Here is a 19,230-nt window from a genome sequence, read left to right on the forward strand (position 1 = left end):
GTGTGTGTGTTGTCGGTGTGTGTGTGTGTGTGTTGTCAGTGTGTGTGTGTGTGTGTTGTCAGTGTGTGTGTGTGTGTGTGTTGTCGGTGTGTGTGTGTGTCTGTGTTGTCGGTGTGTGTGTGTGTGTGTTGTCGGTGTGTGTGTGTGTGTGTTGTCTGTGTGTGTGTGTTGTCGGTGTGTGTGTGTGTTGTCGGTGTGTGTGTGTGTGTTGTCAGTGTGTGTGTGTGTGTTGTCGGTGTGTGTGTGTGTGTGTTGTCGGTGTGTGTGTGTGTCTGTGTTGTCGATGTGTGTGTGTTGTCGGTGTGTGTGTGTGTGTTGTCGGTGTGTGTGAGTGTGTTGCTGGTGTGTGTGTGTGTGTTGTCGGTGTGTGTGTGTGTGTTGTCGGTGTGTGTGTGTGTTGTCGGTGTGTGTGTGTGTGTTGTCGGTGTGTGTGTGTGTGTTGTCAGTGTGTGTGTGTGTGTGTGTTGTCGGTGTGTGTGTGTGTGTGTGTGTTGTCGGTGTGTGTGTGTGTGTGTTGTCGGTGTGTGTGTGTGTGTGTGTGTGTTGTCGGTGTGTGTGTGTGTGTTGTCGGTGTGTGTGTTTGTGTGTTGTCGGTGTGTGTGTGTGTGTTGTCGGTGTGTTTGTGTGTGTCTTGTCAGTGTGTGTGTGTGTGTGTTGTCGGTGTGTGTGTGTTTATGTGTTGTCGGTGTGTGTGTGTGTGTGTGTTGTCGGTGTGTGTGTGTGTTGTCGGTGTGTGTGTGTTGTCGGTGTGTGTGTGTGTGTGTGTGTGTGTGTGTTGTCGGTGTGTGTGTGTGTGTTGTCGGTGTGTGTGTGTGTGTGTGTGTGTGTGTGTGTGTGTGTGTGTGTGTGTGTGTGTGTGTTGTCAGTGTGTATGTGTGTGTGTTGTCGGTGTGTGTGTGTGTGTGTGTGTGTGTGTGTGTTGTCGGTGTGTGTGTGTGTTGTGTGTGTGTGTGTTGTCGGTGTGTGTGTGTGTGTGTTGTCGGTGTGTGTGTGTGTGTGTGTGTGTTGTCGGTGTGTGTGTGTGTGTGTTGTCGGTGTGTGTGTGTGTGTGTGTGTTGTCGGTGTGTGTGTGTGTTGTGTGTGTGTGTGTTGTCGGTGTGTGTGTTTGTGTGTTGTCGGTGTGTGTGTGTGTGTTGTCGGTGTGTGTGTGTTGTCGGTGTGTGTGTGTGTGTTGTCGGTGTGTGTGTGTGTGTTGTCGGTGTGTGTGTGTGTGTGTTGTCGGTGTGTGTGTGTGTGTGTTGTCGGTGTGTGTGTGTGTGTGTTGTCGGTGTGTGTGTGTGTGTTGTCGGTGTGTGTGTGTGTGTGTGTTGTCGGTGTGTGTGTGTGTGTGTGTGTTGTCGGTGTGTGTGTGTGTCTGTGTTGTTGGTGTGTGTGTGTTGTCGGTGCGTGTGTGTGTGTGTTGTCGGTGTGTGTGTGTGTGTGTTGTCGGTGTGTGTGTGTGTGTGTGTTGTCGGTGTGTGTGTGTGTGTGTGTTGTCAGTGTGTGTGTGTTGTCGGTGGGTGTGTGTGTGTTGTCGGTGTGTTGTCGGTGTGTGTGTGTGTGTGTGTTGTCGGTGTGTGTGTGTGTGTCGTCGGTGTGTGTGTGTGTGTGTGTTGTCGGTGTGTGTGTGTGTGTGTTGTCGGTGTGTGTGTGTGTGTCTTGTCGGTGTGTGTGTGTTGTCGTTGTGTGTGTGTGTGTGTGTGGTAGGTGTGTGTGTGTGTTGTCGGTGTGTGTGTGTGTGTTGTCGGTGTGTGTGTGTGTTGTCGGTGTGTGTGTGTGTTGTCGGTGTGTGTGTGTGTTGTTGGTGTGTGTGTGTGTGTGTGTGTTGTCGGTGTGTGTGTGTGTGTTGTCGGTGTGTGTGTGTGTGTGTTGTCGGTGTGTGTGTGTGTGTGTGTTGTCAGTGTGTGTGTGTGTGTTGTCGGTGTGTGTGTGTGTGTGTGTGTGTGTGTGTGTGTGTGTGTGTTGTCGGTGTGTGTGTGTGTGTGTGTGTGTGTGTCGTCTGTGTGTGTGTGTTGTGTGTGTGTGTGTTGTCGGTGTGTGTGTGTGTGTGTTGTCGGTGTGTGTGTGTGTGTTGTCAGTGTGTGTGTGTGTGTGTTGTCGGTGTGTGTGTGTGTGTGTTGTCGGTGTGTGTGTGTGTGTGTGTTGTCGGTGTGTGTGTGTGTGTTGTCGGTGTGTTGTTGGTGTGTGTGTGTGTGTGTTGTCGGTGTGTGTGTGTGTGTTGTCGGTATGTGTGTGTGTGTGTGTTGTCGGTGTGTGTGTGTGTTGTGTGTGTGTGTGTGTGTGTGTTGTCGGTGTGTGTGTGTGTGTGATGTCGGTGTGTGTGTGTGTGTGTGTGTCTTGTCGGTGTGTGTGTGTTGTCGTTGTGTGTGTGTGTGTGTGTGGTAGGTGTGTGTGTGTGTTGTCGGTGTGTGTGTGTGTGTGTTGTCGGTGTGTGTGTGTTGTCGGTGTGTGTGTGTGTGTTGTCGGTGTGTGTGTGTGTGTTGTTGGTGTGTGTGTGTGTGTGTGTGTGTGTTGTCGGTGTGTGTGTGTGTGTTGTCGGTGTGTGTGTGTTGTCGGTGCGTGTGTGTGTGTGTTGTCGGTGTGTGTGTGTGTGTGTGTTGTCGGTGTGTGTGTGTGTGTGTGTGTGTGTGTGTGTTGTCGGTGTGTGTGTGTGTGTGTGTGTGTGTGTTGTCGGTGTGTGTGTGTTGTCGGTGTGTGTGTGTGTGTGTGTGTTGTCGGTGTGTTGTCGGTGTGTGTGTGTGTGTGTTGTCGGTGTGTGTGTGTGTGTGTTGTCGGTGTGTGTGTGTGTGTGTTGTCGGTGTGTGTGTGTGTTGTGTGTGTGTGTGTGTTGTCGGTGTGTGTGTGTGTGTGTGTTGTCGGTGCGTGTGTGTGTGTGTTGTCGGTGTGTGTGTGTGTTGTGTGTGTGTGTGTGTTGTCGGTGTGTGTGTGTGTGTGTTGTCGGTGTGTGTGTGTGTGTGTGTGTGTGTCTTGTCGGTGTTTGTGTGTTGTCGTTGTGTGTGTGTGTGTGTGTGGTAGGTGTGTGTGTGTTGTCGGTGTGTGTGTGTGTGTGTGTTGTCAGTGTGTTGTCGGTGTGTGTGTGTGTGTTGTCGGTGTGTGTGTGTGTGTTGTCGGTGTGTGTGTGTGTGTGTGTTGTCGGTGTGTGTGTGTGTTGTGTGTGTGTGTGTGTTGTCGGTGTGTGTGTGTGTTGTCGGTGTGTGTGTGTGTGTGTGTGTGTCTTGTCGGTGTGTGTGTGTTGTCGTTGTGTGTGTGTGTGTGTGGTAGGTGTGTGTGTGTGTTGTCGGTGTGTGTGTGTGTGTTGTCGGTGTGTGTGTGTGTGTGTGTGTCTTGTCGGTGTGTGTGTGTTGTCGTTGTGTGTGTGTGTGTGTGTGCTAGTGTGTGTGTGTGTTGTCGGTGTGTGTGTGTGTGTTGTCGGTGTGTGTGTGTGTTGTCGGTGTGTGTGTGTGTTGTCGGTGTGTGTGTGTGTGTTGTCGGTGTGTGTGTGTGTGTGTTGTCGGTGTGTGTGTGTGTGTGTGTGTTGTCAGTGTGTGTGTGTGTGTTGTCGGTGTGTGTGTGTGTGTGTGTGTGTGTGTTGTCGGTGTGTGTGTGTGTGTGTGTGTGTTGTCGGTGTGTGTGTGTGTTGTGTATGTGTGTGTTGTCGGTGTGTGTGTGTGTGTGTTGTCGGTGTGTGTGTGTGTGTGTGTTGTCGGTGTGTGTGTGTGTGTGTTGTCGGTGTGTGTGTGTGTGTGTTGTCGGTGTGTGTGTGTGTGTGTGTGTGTTGTCGGTGTGTGTGTGTGTTGTGTGTGTGTGTGTTGTCGGTGTGTGTGTGTGTTGTCGGTGTGTGTGTGTGTGTGTTGTCGGTGTGTGTGTGTGTGTGTTTGTGTTGTCGGTGTGTGTGTGTGTGTTGTCGGTGTGTGTGTGTGTGTTGTCGGTGTGTGTGTGTGTTGTCGGTGTGTGTGTGTGTGTGTTGTCGGTGGGTGTGTGTGTGTGTTGTCGTGTGTGTGTGTTGTCGGTGTGTGTGTGTGTGTGTGTGTGTTGTCGGTGTGTGTGTGTGTGTGTGTGTTGTCGGTGTGTGTGTCTGTGTGTGTTGTCGGTGTGTGTGTGTTGTCGGTGCGTGTGTGTGTGTGTTGTCGGTGTGTGTGTGTGTGTGTTGTCGGTGTGTGTGTGTGTGTTTGTTGTCGGTGTGTATGTGTGTGTGTGTTGTCGGTGTGTGTGTGTTGTCGGTGTGTGTGTGTGTGTGTTGTCGGTGTGTTGTCGGTGTGTGTGTGTGTTGTCGGTGTGTGTGTGTGTGTTGTCGGTGTGTGTGTGTGTGTGTGTGTTGTCGGTGTGTGTGTGTGTTGTGTGTGTGTGTGTGTTGTCGGTGTGTGTGTGTGTGTTGTCGGTGTGTGTGTGTGTTTGTCTTGTCGGTGTGTGTGTGTTGTCGTTGTGTGTGTGTGTGTGTGTTGTCGGTATGTGTGTGTGTGTTGTCGGTGTGTGTGTGTGTGTTGTCGGTGTGTGTGTGTGTGTGTGTGTGTGTGTGTGTGTGTGTGTGTGTGTGTGTGTTGTCGGTGTGTGTGTGTGTTGTTGGTGTGTGTGTGTGTGTGTTGTCGGTGTGTGTGTGTGTTGTCGGTGTGTGTGTGTGTGTGTGTTGTCGGTGTGTGTGTGTGTGTGTTGTCGGTGTGTGTGTGTGTTTGTTGTCGGTGTGTGTGTGTGTGTGTGTGTGTTGTCGGTGTGTGTGTGTGTTGTGTGTGTGTGTGTGTTGTCGGTGTGTGTGTGTGTGTTGTCAGTGTGTGTGTGTGTGTGTCTTGTCGGTGTGTGTGTGTTGTCGTTGTGTGTGTGTGTGTGTGTGGTAGGTGTGTGTGTGTGTTGTCGGTGTGTGTGTGTGTGTGTTGTCGGTGAGTGTGTGTGTTGTCGGTGTGTGTGTTGTGTGTTGTCGGTGTGTGTGTGTGTGTGTTGTCGGTGTGTGTGTGTGTGTGTTGTCGGTGTGTGTGTGTGTGTTGTCGGTGTGTGTGTGTGTGTGTGTATGTGTGTGTGTGTGTGTGTGTGTGTGTGTGTGTGTGTGTGTGTGTGTGTGTGTGTGTCGGTGTGTGTGTGAGTGTGTGTTGTCGGTGTGTGTGTGTGTTTTGTCGGTGTGTGTGTGTGTGTGTTGTCGGTGTTTGTGTGTGTGTTGTCGGTGTGTGTGTGTGTGTTGTTGGTGTGTGTGTGTGTGTGTGTGTTGTCGGTGTGTGTGTGTGTGTGTTGTCGGTGTGTGTGTGTTGTCGGTGCGTGTGTGTGTGTGTTGTCGGTGTGTGTGTGTGTGTGTTGTCGGTGTGTGTGTGTGTGTGTGTGTGTTGTCGGTGTGTGTGTGTGTGTGTGTGTGTTGTCGGTGTGTGTGTGTTGTCGGTGTGTGTGTGTGTGTGTGTGTGTTGTCGGTGTGTTGTCGGTGTGTGTGTGTGTGTGTTGTCGGTGTGTGTGTGTGTGTGTTGTCGGTGTGTGTGTGTGTGTGTTGTCGGTGTGTGTGTGTGTTGTGTGTGTGTGTGTTGTCGGTGTGTGTGTGTGTGTGTTGTCGGTGCGTGTGTGTGTGTGTGTGTGTGTTGTCGGTGTGTGTGTGTGTGTGTGTGTGTGTGTTGTCGGTGTGTGTGTGTGTGTTTGTGTGTGTTGTCGGTGTGTGTGTGTTGTCGGTGTGTGTGTGTGTGTGTGTTGTCGGTGTGTTGTCGGTGTGTGTGTGTGTGTTGTCGGTGTGTGTGTGTGTGTTGTCGGTGTGTGTGTGTGTGTGTGTTGTCGGTGTGTGTGTGTGTTGTGTGTGTGTGTGTGTTGTCGGTGTGTGTGTGTGTGTGCGTGTGTCTTGTCGGTGTGTGTGTGTTGTCGTTGTGTGTGTGTGTGTGTGTGGTAGGTGTGTGTGTGTGTTGTCGGTGAGTGTGTGTGTTGTCGGTGTGTGTGTGTGTTGTCGGTGTGTGTGTGTGTGTTGTCGGTGTGTGTGTGTGTGTTGTTTGTGTGTGTGTGTGTGTGTGTGTGTGTGTTGTCTGTGTGTGTGTGTGTGTGTTGTCGGTGTGTGTGTGTGTGTGTTGTCGGTGTGTGTGTGTGTGTTGTCGGTGTTTGTGTGTGTGTGTGTGTGTGTGTGTGTTGTCGGTGTGTGTGTGTTGTTGGTGTGTGTGTGTGTGTGTGTGTTGTCGGTGTGTTGTCGGTGTGTGTGTGTGTGTGTTGTCGGTGTGTGTGTGTGTGTGTTGTCGATGTGTGTGTGTGTGTGTGTTGTCGGTGTGTGTGTGTGGTAGGTGTGTGTGTGTGTTGTCGGTGTGTGTGTGTGTTGTCGGTGTGTGTTTGTGTTGTCGGTGTGTGTGTGTGTGTTGTCGGTGTGTGTGTGTGTGTTGTTGGTGTGTGTGTGTGTGTGTGTGTGTTGTCGGTGTGTGTGTGTGTGTTGTCGGTGTGTGTGTGTGTGTTGTCGGTGTGTGTGTGTGTGTTGTCGGTGTTTGTGTGTGTGTGTGTGTGTGTGTGTTTTGTCGGTGTGTGTGTGAGTGTGTGTTGTCGGTGTGTGTGTGTGTGTTGTCGGTGTGTGTGTGTTGTCGGTGTGTGTGTGTGTGTGTGTGTGTTGTCGGTGTGTGTGTGTGTTGTGTGTGTGTGTGTGTTGTCGGTGTGTGTGTGTGTTGTCGGTGTGTGTGTGTGTGTGTGTTGTCGGTGTGTGTGTGTGTGTTGTCGGTGTGTGTGTGTGTGTTGTCGGTGTGTGTGTGTGTGTGTGTTGTCGGTGTGTGTGTGTGTGTGTGTGTTGTCGGTGTGTGTGTTGTCGGTGTGTGTGTGTGTGTTGTCGGTGTGTTGTCGGTGTGTGTGTGTGTGTGGTAGGTGTGTGTGTGTGTGTTGTCGGTGTGTGTGTGTGTGTGTTGTCGGTGTGTGTGTGTGTTGTCGGTGTGTGTGTGTGTGTGTGTGTGTGTGTGTGTGTGTGTGTGTGTGTGTGTTGTCGGTGTGTGTGTGTGTGTGTGTGTTGTCTGTGTGTGTGTGTTGTCGGTGTGTGTGTGTGTGTTGTCGGTGTGTGTGTGTGTGTGTTGTCAGTGTGTGTGTGTGTGTGTTGTCGGTGTGTGTGTGTGTGTGTGTGTTGTCGGTGTGTGTGTGTGTCTGTGTTGTCGGTGTGTGTGTGTGTGTGTTGTCGGTGTGTGTGTGTGTGTGTTGTCTGTGTGTGTGTGTTGTCGGTGTGTGTGTGTGTTGTCGGTGTGTGTGTGTGTGTTGTCAGTGTGTGTGTGTGTGTTGTCGGTGTGTGTGTGTGTGTGTTGTCGGTGTGTGTGTGTGTCTGTGTTGTCGGTGTGTGTGTGTTGTCGGTGTGTGTGTGTGTGTTGTCGGTGTGTGTGAGTGTGTTGCTGGTGTGTGTGTGTTGTCGGTGTGTGTGTGTGTGTTGTCGGTGTGTGTGTGTGTTGTCGGTGTGTGTGTGTGTGTTGTCGGTGTGTGTGTGTGTGTGTGTTGTCAGTGTGTGTGTGTGTGTGTTGTCGGTGTGTGTGTGTGTGTGTGTGTTGTCGGTGTGTGTGTGTGTGTGTTGTCGGTGTGTGTGTGTGTGTGTGTGTGTTGTCGGTGTGTGTGTGTGTGTTGTCGGTGTGTGTGTTTGTGTGTTGTCGGTGTGTGTGTGTGTGTTGTCGGTGTGTTTGTGTGTGTCTTGTCAGTGTGTGTGTGTGTGTGTTGTCGGTGTGTGTGTGTTTATGTGTTGTCGGTGTGTGTGTGTGTGTGTGTTGTCGGTGTGTGTGTGTGTTGTCGGTGTGTGTGTGTTGTCGGTGTGTGTGTGTGTGTGTGTGTGTGTGTGTGTGTGTGTTGTCGGTGTGTGTGTGTGTGTTGTCGGTGTGTGTGTGTGTGTGTGTGTGTGTGTGTGTGTGTGTGTGTGTGTGTGTGTGTTGTCAGTGTGTATGTGTGTGTGTTGTCGGTGTGTGTGTGTGTGTGTGTGTGTGTGTGTGTGTTGTCGGTGTGTGTGTGTGTTGTGTGTGTGTGTGTTGTCGGTGTGTGTGTGTGTGTGTTGTCGGTGTGTGTGTGTGTGTGTGTGTTGTCGGTGTGTGTGTGTGTGTGTTGTCGGTGTGTGTGTGTGTGTGTGTGTGTCGGTGTGTGTGTGTGTGTGTGTGTGTCGTGTGTGTGGTGTGTGTTGTCGTGTGTTGTGGGTGTGTGTGTGTGTGTTGTCGGTGTGTGTGTGTGTGTTGTCGGTGTGTGTGTGTGTGTTGTCGGTGTGTGTGTGTGTGTGTTGTCGGTGTGTGTGTGTGTGTGTTGTCGGTGTGTGTGTGTGTGTGTTGTCGGTGTGTGTGTGTGTGTTGTCGGTGTGTGTGTGTGTGTGTGTTGTCGGTGTGTGTGTGTGTGTGTGTGTTGTCGGTGTGTGTGTGTGTCTGTGTTGTCGGTGTGTGTGTGTTGTCGGTGCGTGTGTGTGTGTGTTGTCGGTGTGTGTGTGTGTGTGTTGTCGGTGTGTGTGTGTGTTGTCGGTGTGTGTGTGTGTGTGTGTTGTCAGTGTGTGTGTGTTTTTGGTGTGTGTGTGTGTGTTGTCGGTGTGTTGTCGGTGTGTGTGTGTGTGTGTGTTGTCGGTGTGTGTGTGTGTGTTGTCGGTGTGTGTGTGTGTGTGTGTTGTCGGTGTGTGTGTGTGTTGTGTGTGTGTGTGTGTTGTCGGTGTGTGTGTGTGTGTGTTGTCGGTGTGTGTGTGTGTGTGTCTTGTCGGTGTGTGTGTGTTGTCGTTGTGTGTGTGTGTGTGTGTGGTAGGTGTGTGTGTGTGTTGTCGGTGTGTGTGTGTGTGTTGTCGGTGTGTGTGTGTGTTGTCGGTGTGTGTGTGTGTTGTCGGTGTGTTTGTGTGTTGTTGGTGTGTGTGTGTGTGTGTGTGTTGTCGGTGTGTGTGTGTGTGTTGTCGGTGTGTGTGTGTGTGTGTTGTCGGTGTGTGTGTGTGTGTGTGTTGTCAGTGTGTGTGTGTGTGTTGTCGGTGTGTGTGTGTGTGTGTGTGTGTGTGTGTGTGTGTGTGTGTGTGTGTTGTCGGTGTGTGTGTGTGTGTGTGTGTGTGTGTCGTCTGTGTGTGTGTGTTGTGTGTGTGTGTGTTGTCGGTGTGTGTGTGTGTGTGTTGTCGGTGTGTGTGTGTGTGTGTGTGTGTTTTGTCGGTGTGTGTGTGTGTGTGTTGTCGGTGTGTGTGTGTGTGTGTGTTGTCGGTGTGTGTGTGTGTGTGTTGTCGGTGTGTGTGTGTGTGTGTGTGTGTTGTCGGTGTGTGTGTGTTGTGTGTGTGTGTGTTGTTGGTGTGTGTGTGTGTGTGTTGTCGGTGTGTGTGTGTGTGTGTGTTGTCGGTGTGTGTGTGTGTGTGTTGTCGGTGTGTGTGTGTGTGTGTGTTGTCGGTGTGTGTGTGTGTTGTGTGTGTGTGTGTTGTCGGTGTGTGTGTGTGTGTTGTCGGTGTGTGTGTGTGTGTGTGTTGTCGGTGTGTGTGTGTGTGTGTGTGTGTTGTCGGTGTGTGTGTGTGTGTGTTGTCGGTGTGTGTGTGTGTGTTGTCGGTGTGTGTGTGTGTTGTCGGTGTGTGTGTGTGTGTTGTCGGTGTGTGTGTGTGTGTTGTCGGTGTGTGTGTGTGTGTGTGTGTCTTGTCGGTGTGTGTGTGTTGTCGTTGTGTGTGTGTGTGTGTGTGGTAGGTGTGTGTGTGTGTTGTCGGTGTGTGTGTGTGTGTTGTCGGTGTGTGTGTGTGTTGTCGGTGTGTGTGTGTGTTGTCGGTGTGTGTGTGTGTTGTTGGTGTGTGTGTGTTTGTGTGTGTGTTGTCGGTGTGTGTGTGTGTGTTGTCGGTGTGTGTGTGTGTGTGTTGTCGGTGTGTGTGTGTGTGTGTGTGTTGTCGTGTGTGTGTGTGTGTTGTCGGTGTGTGTGTGTGTGTGTGTGTGTGTGTGTTGTCGGTGTGTGTGTGTGTGTGTGTGTGTTGTCGGTGTGTGTGTGTGTTGTGTGTGTGTGTGTTGTCGGTGTGTGTGTGTGTTGTCGGTGTGTGTGTGTGTGTGTGTTGTCGGTGTGTGTGTGTGTGTGTTGTCGGTGTGTGTGTGTGTGTGTTGTCGGTGTGTGTGTGTGTGTGTGTGTGTTGTCGGTGTGTGTGTGTGTGTGTGTGTGTTGTCGGTGTGTGTGTGTGTGTTGTCGGTGTGTGTGTGTGTGTGTGTGTGTGTGTGTGTGGTGTGTGTTGTCGGTGTGTGTGTGTGTGTTGTCGGTGTGTGTGTGTGTGTGTTGTCTGTGTGTGTGTGTGTTGTCGGTGTGTGTGTGTGTGTTGTCGGTGTGTGTGTGTGTGTGTTGTCGGTGTGTGTGTGTGTGTGTTGTCGGTGTGTGTGTGTGTGTGTTGTCGGTGTGTGTGTGTGTGTTGTCGGTGTGTGTGTGTGTGTGTATGTGTGTGTGTGTGTGTGTGTGTGTGTGTGTGTGTTGTCGGTGTGTGTGTGAGTGTGTGTTGTCGGTGTGTGTGTGTGTGTGTTGTCGGTGTGTGTGTGTGTGTGTTGTCGGTGTGTGTGTGTGTGTGTTGTCGGTGTGTGTGTGTGTGTGTTGTCGGTGTGTGTGTGTGTGTGTTGTCGGTGTGTGTGTGTGTGTTTGTGTTGTCGGTGTGTGTGTGTGTGTGTGTTGTCGGTGTGTGTGTGTTGTCGGTGTGTGTGTGTGTGTTGTCGGTGTGTTGTCGGTGTGTGTGTGTGTGGTAGGTGTGGTGTGTGTGTGTTGTCGGTGTGTGTGTTTGTGTGTTGTCGGTGTGTGTGTGTGTGTGTGTGTTGTCGGTGTGTGTGTGTGTTGTCGGTGTGTGTGTGTGTGTGTGTGTTGTCGGTGTGTGTGTGTGTGTGTTGTCGGTGTGTGTGTGTGTGTGTGTGTTGTCGGTGTGTGTGTGTGTTGTGTGTGTGTGTTGTCGGTGTGTGTGTGTGTGTGTTGTCGGTGTGTGTGTGTGTGTTGTCGGTGTGTGTGTGTTGTCGGTGTGTGTGTGTGTGTTGTCGGTGTGTGTGTGTGTGTTGTCGGTGTGTGTGTGTGTGTGTTGTCGGTGTGTGTGTGTGTGTGTTGTCGGTGTGTGTGTGTGTGTGTTGTCGGTGTGTGTGTGTGTGTTGTCGGTGTGTGTGTGTGTGTGTGTTGTCGGTGTGTGTGTGTGTGTGTGTGTTGTCGGTGTGTGTGTGTGTCTGTGTTGTCGGTGTGTGTGTGTTGTCGGTGCGTGTGTGTGTGTGTTGTCGGTGTGTGTGTGTGTGTGTTGTCGGTGTGTGTGTGTGTTGTCGGTGTGTGTGTGTGTGTTGTCAGTGTGTGTGTGTTGTCGGTGTGTGTGTGTGTGTTGTCGGTGTGTTGTCGGTGTGTGTGTGTGTGTGTGTTGTCGGTGTGTGTGTGTGTGTTGTCGGTGTGTGTGTGTGTGTGTGTTGTCGGTGTGTGTGTGTGTTGTGTGTGTGTGTGTGTTGTCGGTGTGTGTGTGTGTGTGTTGTCGGTGTGTGTGTGTGTGTGTGTCTTGTCGGTGTGTGTGTGTTGTCGTTGTGTGTGTGTGTGTGTGTGGTAGGTGTGTGTGTGTGTTGTCGGTGTGTGTGTGTGTGTTGTCGGTGTGTGTGTGTGTTGTCGGTGTGTGTGTGTGTTGTCGGTGTGTTTGTGTGTTGTTGGTGTGTGTGTGTGTGTGTGTGTTGTCGGTGTGTGTGTGTGTGTTGTCGGTGTGTGTGTGTGTGTGTTGTCGGTGTGTGTGTGTGTGTGTGTTGTCAGTGTGTGTGTGTGTGTTGTCGGTGTGTGTGTGTGTGTGTGTGTGTGTGTGTGTGTGTGTGTGTGTGTTGTCGGTGTGTGTGTGTGTGTGTGTGTGTGTGTCGTCTGTGTGTGTGTGTTGTGTGTGTGTGTGTTGTCGGTGTGTGTGTGTGTGTGTTGTCGGTGTGTGTGTGTGTGTGTGTGTGTTTTGTCGGTGTGTGTGTGTGTGTGTTGTCGGTGTGTGTGTGTGTGTGTGTTGTCGGTGTGTGTGTGTGTGTGTTGTCGGTGTGTGTGTGTGTGTGTGTGTGTTGTCGGTGTGTGTGTGTGTTGTGTGTGTGTGTGTTGTCGGTGTGTGTGTGTGTGTGTGTGTGTGTGTGTGTGTGTGTGTGTGTGTGTGTGTGTGTGTGTGTGTGTGTGTTGTCAGTGTGTATGTGTGTGTGTTGTCGGTGTGTGTGTGTGTGTGTGTGTGTGTGTGTGTGTTGTCGGTGTGTGTGTGTGTTGTGTGTGTGTGTGTTGTCGGTGTGTGTGTGTGTGTGTTGTCGGTGTGTGTGTGTGTGTGTGTGTTGTCGGTGTGTGTGTGTGTGTTGTCGGTGTGTGTGTGTGTGTGTGTGTTGTCGGTGTGTGTGTGTGTTGTGTGTGTGTGTTGTCGGTGTGTGTGTGTGTGTGTTGTCGGTGTGTGTGTGTGTGTTGTCGGTGTGTGTGTGTTGTCGGTGTGTGTGTGTGTGTTGTCGGTGTGTGTGTGTGTGTTGTCGGTGTGTGTGTGTGTGTGTTGTCGGTGTGTGTGTGTGTGTGTTGTCGGTGTGTGTGTGTGTGTGTTGTCGGTGTGTGTGTGTGTGTTGTCGGTGTGTGTGTGTGTGTGTGTTGTCGGTGTGTGTGTGTGTGTGTGTGTTGTCGGTGTGTGTGTGTGTCTGTGTTGTCGGTGTGTGTGTGTTGTCGGTGCGTGTGTGTGTGTGTTGTCGGTGTGTGTGTGTGTGTGTTGTCGGTGTGTGTGTGTGTTGTCGGTGTGTGTGTGTGTGTGTGTTGTCAGTGTGTGTGTGTTTTTGGTGTGTGTGTGTGTGTTGTCGGTGTGTTGTCGGTGTGTGTGTGTGTGTGTGTTGTCGGTGTGTGTGTGTGTGTTGTCGGTGTGTGTGTGTGTGTGTGTTGTCGGTGTGTGTGTGTGTTGTGTGTGTGTGTGTGTTGTCGGTGTGTGTGTGTGTGTGTTGTCGGTGTGTGTGTGTGTGTGTCTTGTCGGTGTGTGTGTGTTGTCGTTGTGTGTGTGTGTGTGTGTGGTAGGTGTGTGTGTGTGTTGTCGGTGTGTGTGTGTGTGTTGTCGGTGTGTGTGTGTGTTGTCGGTGTGTGTGTGTGTTGTCGGTGTGTTTGTGTGTTGTTGGTGTGTGTGTGTGTGTGTGTGTTGTCGGTGTGTGTGTGTGTGTTGTCGGTGTGTGTGTGTGTGTGTTGTCGGTGTGTGTGTGTGTGTGTGTTGTCAGTGTGTGTGTGTGTGTTGTCGGTGTGTGTGTGTGTGTTGTCGGTGTGTGTGTGTGTGTGTTGTCGGTGTGTGTGTGTGTGTGTGTGTGTGTGTTGTCGGTGTGTGTGTGTGTGTGTTGTCGGTGTGTGTGTGTGTGTTGTCGGTGTGTGTGTGTGTTGTCGGTGTGTGTGTGTGTGTTGTCGGTGTGTGTGTGTGTGTTGTCGGTGTGTGTGTGTGTGTGTGTTGTCGGTGTGTGTGTGTGTGTGTGTGTTGTCGGTGTGTGTGTGTGTCTGTGTTGTCGGTGTGTGTGTGTTGTCGGTGCGTGTGTGTGTGTGTTGTCGGTGTGTGTGTGTGTGTGTTGTCGGTGTGTGTGTGTGTTGTCGGTGTGTGTGTGTGTGTGTGTTGTCAGTGTGTGTGTGTTTTTGGTGTGTGTGTGTGTGTTGTCGGTGTGTTGTCGGTGTGTGTGTGTGTGTGTGTTGTCGGTGTGTGTGTGTGTGTTGTCGGTGTGTGTGTGTGTGTGTGTTGTCGGTGTGTGTGTGTGTTGTGTGTGTGTGTGTGTTGTCGGTGTGTGTGTGTGTGTGTTGTCGGTGTGTGTGTGTGTGTGTCTTGTCGGTGTGTGTGTGTTGTCGTTGTGTGTGTGTGTGTGTGTGGTAGGTGTGTGTGTGTGTTGTCGGTGTGTGTGTGTGTGTTGTCGGTGTGTGTGTGTGTTGTCGGTGTGTGTGTGTGTTGTCGGTGTGTTTGTGTGTTGTTGGTGTGTGTGTGTGTGTGTGTGTTGTCGGTGTGTGTGTGTGTGTTGTCGGTGTGTGTGTGTGTGTGTTGTCGGTGTGTGTGTGTGTGTGTGTTGTCAGTGTGTGTGTGTGTGTTGTCGGTGTGTGTGTGTGTGTTGTCGGTGTGTGTGTGTGTGTGTTGTCGGTGTGTGTGTGTGTGTGTGTGTGTGTGTTGTCGGTGTGTGTGTGTGTGTGTTGTCGGTGTGTGTGTGTGTGTTGTCGGTGTGTGTGTGTGTTGTCGGTGTGTGTGTGTGTGTTGTCGGTGTGTGTGTGTGTGTTGTCGGTGTGTGTGTGTGTGTGTGTGTCTTGTCGGTGTGTGTGTGTTGTCGTTGTGTGTGTGTGTGTGTGTGGTAGGTGTGTGTGTGTGTTGTCGGTGTGTGTGTGTGTGTTGTCGGTGTGTGTGTGTGTTGTCGGTGTGTGTGTGTGTTGTCGGTGTGTGTGTGTGTTGTTGGTGTGTGTGTGTTTGTGTGTGTGTTGTCGGTGTGTGTGTGTGTGTTGTCGGTGTGTGTGTGTGTGTGTTGTCGGTGTGTGTGTGTGTGTGTGTGTGTTGTCAGTGTGTGTGTGTGTGTTGTCGGTGTGTGTGTGTGTGTGTGTGTGTGTGTTGTCGGTGTGTGTGTGTGTGTGTGTGTGTGTTGTCGGTGTGTGTGTGTGTTGTGTGTGTGTGTGTTGTCGGTGTGTGTGTGTGTGTTGTCGGTGTGTGTGTGTGTGTGTTGTCGGTGTGTGTGTGTGTGTGTTGTCGGTGTGTGTGTGTGTGTGTGTTGTCGGTGTGTGTGTGTGTGTGTGTGTGTTGTCGGTGTGTGTGTTGTGTGTGTGTGTGTTGTAGGTGTGTGTGTGTGTTGTCGGTGTGTGTGTGTGTGTGTTGTCGGTGTGTGTGTGTGTGTGTGTGTGTGTGTGTGTTGTCGGTGTGTGTGTGTGTGTTGTCGGTGTGTGTGTGTGTGTGTTGTCGGTGTGTGTGTGTGTTGTCGGTGTGTGTGTGTGTGTTGTCGGTGTGTGTGTGTGTGTGTTGTCGGTGTGTGTGTGTGTGTGTGTTGTCGGTGTGTGTGTGTGTGTGTTGTCGGTGTGTGTGTGTGTGTTGTCGGTGTGTGTGTGTGTGTGTATGTGTGTGTGTGTGTGTGTGTGTGTGTGTGTTGTCGGTGTGTGTGTGAGTGTGTGTTGTCGGTGTGTGTGTGTGTGTGTTGTCGGTGTGTGTGTGTGTGTGTTGTCGGTGTGTGTGTGTGTGTGTTGTCGGTGTGTGTGTGTGTGTGTGTGTTGTCGGTGTGTGTGTGTGTGTGTTGTCGGTGTGTGTGTGTGTGTGTGTGTTGTCGGTGTGTGTGTGTTGTGTGTGTGTGTTGTCGGTGTGTGTGTGTGTGTGTTGTCGGTGTGTGTGTGTGTGTTGTCGGTGTGTGTGTGTTGTCGGTGTGTGTGTGTGTGTTGTCGGTGTGTGTGTGTGTGTTGTCGGTGTGTGTGTGTGTGTGTTGTCGGTGTGTGTGTGTGTGTGTTGTCGGTGTGTGTGTGTGTGTTGTCGGTGTGTGTGTGTGTGTTGTCGGTGTGTGTGTGTGTGTGTGTTGTCGGTGTGTGTGTGTGTGTGTGTGTGTTGTCGGTGTGTGTGTGTGTCTGTGTTGTCGGTGTGTGTGTGTTGTCGGTGCGTGTGTGTGTGTGTTGTCGGTGTGTGTGTGTGTGTGTTGTCGGTGTGTGTGTGTGTTGTCGGTGTGTGTGTGTGTGTGTGTTGTCAGTGTGTGTGTGTTGTCGGTGTGTGTGTGTGTGTTGTCGGTGTGTTGTCGGTGTGTGTGTGTGTGTGTTGTCGGTGTGTGTGTGTGTGTTGTCGGTGTGTGTGTGTGTGTGTGTTGTCGGTGTGTGTGTGTGTTGTGTGTGTGTGTGTGTTGTCGGTGTGTGTGTGTGTGTGTTGTCGGTGTGTGTGTGTGTGTGTCTTGTCGGTGTGTGTGTGTTGTCGTTGTGTGTGTGTGTGTGTGGTAGGTGTGTGTGTGTGTTGTCGGTGTGTGTGTGTGTGTTGTCGGTGTGTGTGTGTGTTGTCGGTGTGTGTGTGTGTTGTCGGTGTGTTTGTGTGTTGTTGGTGTGTGTGTGTGTGTGTGTGTTGTCGGTGTGTGTGTGTGTGTGTGTTGTCAGTGTGTGTGTGTGTGTTGTCGGTGTGTGTGTGTGTGTGTGTGTGTGTGTGTGTGTGTGTGTTGTCGGTGTGTGTGTGTGTGTGTGTGTGTGTGTGTCGTCTGTGTGTGTGTGTTGTGTGTGTGTGTGTTGTCGGTGTGTGTGTGTGTGTGTTGTCGGTGTGTGTGTGTGTGTGTGTGTGTTTTGTCGGTGTGTGTGTGTGTGTGTTGTCGGTGTGTGTGTGTGTGTGTGTTGTCGGTGTGTGTGTGTGTGTGTTGTCGGTGTGTGTGTGTGTGTGTGTGTGTTGTCGGTGTGTGTGTGTGTTGTGTGTGTGTGTGTTGTCGGTGTGTGTGTGTGTGTGTTGTCGGTGTGTGTGTGTGTGTGTGTTGTCGGTGTGTGTGTGTGTGTGTTGTCGGTGTGTGTGTGTGTGTGTGTGTGTTGTCGGTGTGTGTGTGTGTTGTGTGTGTGTGTGTTGTCGGTGTGTGTGTGTGTGTGTTGTCGGTGTGTGTGTGTGTGTGTTGTCGGTGTGTGTGTGTGTGTGTGTGTGTTGTCGGTGTGTGTGTGTGTGTGTTGTCGGTGTGTGTGTGTGTGTTGTCGGTGTGTGTGTGTGTGTGTTGTCGGTGTGTGTGTGTGTGTTGTCGGTGTGTGTGTGTGTGTTGTCGGTGTGTGTGTGTGTGTGTGTGTCTTGTCGGTGTGTGTGTGTTGTCGTTGTGTATGTGTGTGTGTGTGGTAGGTGTGTGTGTGTGTTGTCGGTGTGTGTGTGTGTGTTGTCGGTGTGTGTGTGTGTTGTCGGTGTGTGTGTGTGTTGTCGGTGTGTGTGTGTGTTGTTGGTGTGTGTGTGTTTGTGTGTGTGTTGTCGGTGTGTGTGTGTGTGTTGTCGGTGTGTGTGTGTGTGTGTTGTCGGTGTGTGTGTGTGTGTGTGTTGTCAGTGTGTGTGTGTGTGTTGTCGGTGTGTGTGTGTGTGTGTGTGTGTTGTCGGTGTGTGTGTGTGTGTGTGTGTTGTCGGTGTGTGTGTGTGTTGTGTGTGTGTGTGTTGTCGGTGTGTGTGTGTGTGTGTTGTCGGTGTGTGTGTGTGTGTGTGTTGTCGGTGTGTGTGTGTGTGTTGTCGGTGTGTGTGTGTGTGTGTTGTCGGTGTGTGTGTGTGTGTGTGTGTTGTCGGTGTGTGTGTTGTGTGTGTGTGTGTTGTCGGTGTGTGTGTGTGTTGTCGGTGTGTGTGTGTGTGTGTTGTCGGTGTGTGTGTGTGTGTGTGTGTGTGTGTGTGTTGTCGGTGTGTGTGTGTGTGTTGTCGGTGTGTGTGTGTGTGTGTTGTCGGTGTGTGTGTGTTGTCGGTGTGTGTGTGTGTGTTGTCGGTGTGTGTGTGTGTGTGTTGTCGGTGTGTGTGTGTGTGTGTTGTCGGTGTGTGTGTGTGTGTGTTGTCGGTGTGTGTGTGTGTGTTGTCGGTGTGTGTGTGTGTGTGTATGTGTGTGTGTGTGTGTGTGTGTGTGTGTGTGTTGTCGGTGTGTGTGTGAGTGTGTGTTGTCGGTGTGTGTGTGTGTGTGTTGTCGGTGTGTGTGTGTGTGTGTGTTGTCGGTGTGTGTGTGTGTGTGTTGTCGGTGTGTGTGTGTGTGTGTTGTCGGTGTGTGTGTGTGTGTGTTGTCGGTGTGTGTGTGTGTGTTTGTGTTGTCGGTGTGTGTGTGTGTGTGTGTTGTCGGTGTGTGTGTGTTGTCGGTGTGTGTGTGTTGTCGGTGTGTTGTCGGTGTGTGTGTGTGTGGTAGGTGTGTGTGTGTGTGTTGTCGGTGTGTGTGTTTGTGTGTTGTCGGTGTGTGTGTGTGTGTGTGTTGTCGGTGTGTGTGTGTGTGTGTGTTGTCGGTGTGTGTGTGTTGTCGGTGCGTGTGTGTGTGTGTTGTCAGTGTGTGTGTGTGTGTGTTGTCGGTGTGTGTGTGTGTGTGTTGTCGGTGTGTGTGTGTGTGTGTGTTGTCGGTGTGTGTGTGTTGTCGGTGTGTGTGTGTGTGTTGTCGGTGTGTTGTTGGTGTGTGTGTGTGTGTGTTGTCGGTGTGTGTGTGTGTGTTGTCGGTATGTGTGTGTGTGTGTGTTGTCGGTGTGTGTGTGTGTTGTGTGTGTGTGTGTGTGTGTTGTCGGTGTGTGTGTGTGTGTGTTGTCGGTGTGTGTGTGTGTCTTGTCGGTGTGTGTGTGTTGTCGTTGTGTGTGTGTGTGTGTGTGGTAGGTGTGTGTGTGTGTTGTCGGTGTGTGTGTGTGTGTGTTGTCGGTGTGTGTGTGTTGTCGGTGTGTGTGTGTGTGTTGTCGGTGTGTGTGTGTGTGTTGTTGGTGTGTGTGTGTGTGTGTGTGTGTTGTCGGTGTGTGTGTGTGTGTTGTCGGTGTGTGTGTGTTGTCGGTGCGTGTGTGTGTGTGTTGTCGGTGTGTGTGTGTGTGTGTTGTCGGTGTGTGTGTGTGTGTGTGTGTGTGTGTGTTGTCGGTGTGTGTGTGTGTGTGTGTTGTCGGTGTGTGTGTGTTGTCGGTGTGTGTGTGTGTGTGTTGTCGGTGTGTTGTCGGTGTGTGTGTGTGTGTGTTGTCGGTGTGTGTGTGTGTGTGTTGTCGGTGTGTGTGTGTGTGTGTTGTAGGTGTGTGTGTGTTGTGTGTGTGTGTGTGTTGTCGGTGTGTGTGTGTGTGTGTTGTCGGTGCGTGTGTGTGTGTGTTGTCGGTGTGTGTGTGTGTGTGTTGTCGGTGTGTGTGTGTGTGTGTTGTCGGTGTGTGTGTGTGTTGTGTGTGTGTGTGTTGTCGGTGTGTGTGTGTGTGTGTTGTCGGTGTGTGTGTGTGTGTGTGTTGTCGGTGTGTGTGTGTGTGTTGTCGGTGTGTGTGTGTGTTGTCGGTGTGTGTGTGTGTGTGTGTGTGTTGTCGGTGTGTGTGTTGTGTGTGTGTGTGTTGTCGGTGTGTGTGTGTGTTGTCGGTGTGTGTGTGTGTGTGTTGTCGGTGTGTGTGTGTGTGTGTGTGTGTGTGTTGTCGGTGTGTGTGTGTGTGTTGTCGGTGTGTGTGTGTGTGTGTTGTCGGTGTGTGTGTGTGTTGTCGGTGTGTGTGTGTGTGTTGTCGGTGTGTGTGTGTGTGTGTTGTCGGTGTGTGTGTGTGTGTGTTGTCGGTGTGTGTGTGTGTGTGTTGTCGGTGTGTGTGTGTGTGTTGTCGGTGTGTGTGTGTGTGTGTATGTGTGTGTGTGTGTGTGTGTGTGTGTGTGTTGTCGGTGTGTGTGTGAGTGTGTGTTGTCGGTGTGTGTTTGTGTGTGTTGTCGGTGTGTGTGTGTGTGTGTTGTCGGTGTGTGTGTGTGTGTGTTGTCGGTGTGTGTGTGTGTGTGTTGTCGGTGTGTGTGTGTGTGTGTTGTCGGTGTGTGTGTGTGTGTTTGTGTTGTCGGTGTGTGTGTGTGTGTGTGTTGTCGGTGTGTGT

The sequence above is a fragment of the Salmo salar genome, chromosome 29, assembly GCF_965601325.2.
Source record: "Salmo salar chromosome 29, fSalSal1, whole genome shotgun sequence".
In the NCBI taxonomy this organism is placed as follows: domain Eukaryota; kingdom Metazoa; phylum Chordata; class Actinopteri; order Salmoniformes; family Salmonidae; genus Salmo; species Salmo salar.